This window comes from Octopus bimaculoides, chromosome 4, assembly GCF_001194135.2.
Source record: "Octopus bimaculoides isolate UCB-OBI-ISO-001 chromosome 4, ASM119413v2, whole genome shotgun sequence".
NCBI classification, from domain to species: domain Eukaryota; kingdom Metazoa; phylum Mollusca; class Cephalopoda; order Octopoda; family Octopodidae; genus Octopus; species Octopus bimaculoides.
In genome coordinates this window covers 126,063,248-126,066,470 of record NC_068984.1, presented here as the reverse complement: position 1 = coordinate 126,066,470, position 3,223 = coordinate 126,063,248, and the positions used below count along the sequence as shown (strand labels likewise).

The following is a 3,223-nucleotide window of genomic DNA, read 5'->3' as shown; positions in this document are numbered from 1 at the left end:
AGGATCGCGGTTTCGATTCCCAGACCGGGCGTTGTGAGTGTTTATTGAGCGAAAACACCTAAAGCTCCACGAGGCTCCGGCAGGGGATGGTGGCGAACCCTGCTGTACTCTTTCACTACAACTTTCTCTCACTCTTTCTTCCTGTTTCTGTTGTGCCTGTATTTCAAAGGGCCAGCCTTGTCACACTGTGTCACGCTGAATATCCCCGAGAACTTCGTTAAGGGTACACGTGTCTGTGGAGTGCTCAGCCACTTGCACGTTAATTTCACGAGCAGGCTGTTCCGTTGATCGGATCAACTGGAACCCTCGACGTCGTAAGCGTCGGAGTGCCAACAACATGTTAAGAGCATCTTGCTAAAATTCCAAAGACCATAATCAAGGTTATGGACTTCTTGGTTTCGAGTTGGGTCACCATTCTGGAGTGAAATGCAGAGAGTGATTGTATTATCATTGTTAGTATACACTAAAGACGGCGAACTGGCACAATCATGAACACACTGGACGAAATTTTTCGGGGCATTTCTTCCGGCTATACGTCCTTAGTTCTAGTTCTGCCATGGTCGATGAAATAAGTACCAGTCGAGCATCGGGGTAGATGTAATCGACTACCTCCTTCCCCCAAAATGTCAGGCTTTATGTTTATTGTGGAAAGGAAAAAGATTGTTAGGATCCAATATCACAGGGTACACATGTCTGTGGAGTGCTCGTTAATTTCACGAGCAGGCTGTTCCGTTGATCTGATCAACTGGAACCCTCGTCGTCGTAACCGACGGAGTGTCAACAAACAACATGTTTCAAGTTCAGCATGTAAACGCTTCACCGTTGCTGTTAGCTAAATATTAGCGATGTAGCTTTTATTTATTTATTATAGAAACCAGCTCCTTCTTTATAGGAAGAATACAAATAAGTGAAAAACGGAAAGATAACATATCTTTATAGCTGTATACAACAATAAGCAGATTGTTTTTGAAGCTCTGAACTCATTAAGGGGTGATTTAATTGCAATAAAATGAAAATTTGAAAGAAAAAGATAAAAGAAAGAAAAACGAGATTCTTCTGGTGGTTATATAAAGAGAACGCTCCCAGGGCTAAATTATTTCATTATAAATTAATTACACCAACAATTAACATTTGTTGAATGCAAAAGAAGATATTCGGAATCTTGGGGTCAGTAGCTCGCACTGTTAACCACTACGCCATATGCCGATGGGCAATTATGGAGTGAATTTTAGGGCTTACATATCTAATATTTTCCTATCCTTCCTTGATACCGGTTCCCATAGATTCCGAGTTCGATTCCAGGTAGTGACCTGAATAATAATGGTAATAATAATAATAATAATGATAATAATAATAATAATAACTACTGGGCACTGCACACATCCTACGCAAAACACTTTCAATACAGTAACCATAAGAGCATCACAGCACATACCCAAGGCACTCAGAGCTGCGCTCGGTAGTGAAGTGAAAGCACGTTATAAAAATAAAACTACTGAACAATAATAATAATAATAATAATAATAATAATAATAATAATAATAATAATAATAATAATGCGAATTGTTTGTAATTTTATTCCAGAAAAAATGATGAATGTTAATTTATAACCAAAAATATGATCACTGCGCTAATAACTCAACGCAAACATTAGCCTAGGATCTATTTTAAAACGGGGGCACCAGTTTTCATCTATGTTTTATGTAGTGTTTTTGGTACCGAAAGACTTTCAAACTTTGTATACTTATCTATTTTGTGTTATAGAACAGAAAAAAATTTTTGTATTCGAATTTATTTCATGTAAAAAATTGTCTTATTTCGATAATTTCTACTAATCACTGACGTCTATTCAGTTGAAAACAGTTAGCGCTGTAACGGTGTATATCGTATTAATCCCCTAACCCTAACCCTAACCCTAACTAGACTGTTAACCGTAACCGTAACCCTAACCCTAAAACTAACCCTAACTCTAGAATCCGAACTCTAAAATTGTTACACACATAGATACGCACAGCGTAATTTATTATATAAACAATATATGCGTATAAATTACGATTAAACCGGATGAAATATGTCACAGGGAATAACATTTTTATGACCGCCCAGCAGTAACTCTATTAGCTGAATAGACGTCAGTGATTGGTTGAAATTACAGAAATACGACAACTTTAACATGGAATAACTTGCGAATTCCTTTTTTTTGTTAAGAAGACTAAGAGTAAAAGATGTTTTATATGACACATTCTACCAGTGTCCCAAGTTTCAAAGTGTTTCGTTAGTGTTTCGTTAAGAAAATACTGGTGCCCCCGTTTTAAAATAGATCCTTAGCGTAAGACAGAGATGCCTCTATCAAAAATGTTAGCACATTCGACCCAATTTCCTATATCAAATATGTTAGCACACCCAATTTCTATGGCTTACCATTACCAGGAAAACGACATCTTGCAACCAAGCTGATAGATACATCAAAAAAGTCAGTGACTATATTAATAGTGATGGTAAAAATGTCCTACGATCTAGAAGAGCGAAGAATTCAAGCCAGTCACGCCAGGGACTTTCTGAATGGCACGCAAAAAAATTATTCTAGATTTTTTTTAGTAGTGCAGCCCTCCTAATAATAAACCATGTCTCATGCGGCCCGCTTCTTGAAAAAGGTTGCTTGTACCCAGTACAAGCAACTGAAATGTATTCTTAGTGATTTGTTACTCTTTTACTCTTTTACATGCTTCAGCCCTAAGGCCGAGGTCATGCTGGGGCACCGCCAGTGAGAAAAATATGGAACGCTCCACGAATTTGCGTGTCATCTTTGCGCCGGGGGCCAACTCTGTATCTTTCCAATTTTAGTATATGTACTGTCGAAGCAGTGAAAATAATGCTCTCGCTACTAAATGAGAGACCTACTGAACTGATGTTAACAGTCATTGATGAAATTGGAATGATGGGGTGGAAGAAGAATATTTGTAACACAATAATAACTCTTCAAATTTGGCAAGTTAAAGCTTGTTCAGATGACCTCTAAATAACTGCAAAGCAGTACCTTGAAGAAACTAAAGATGCAAACAAAAGCAAAACTACTACTACTACTACTACTACTACTAATAATAATAATAATAATAATAACAACAACAACAACAACAACAACAAAAGTACTCAGAGAGCGCAGACCTCCGACAAGGCAACACCAACATCCTCTCAACGATTAACCAGAGATGGTTTTTGAAAT

General features: G+C 37.6%; 1 pseudogene; it reads right to left on the bottom strand.

Annotated features, from left to right (window-relative positions):
• Window positions 1–2,769: 2,769 nt before the first annotated feature.
• Window positions 2,770–2,866, bottom strand: LOC128247723 (U6 spliceosomal RNA; annotated as a pseudogene).
• Between the last annotated feature and the right edge of the window lie 357 nt (window positions 2,867–3,223).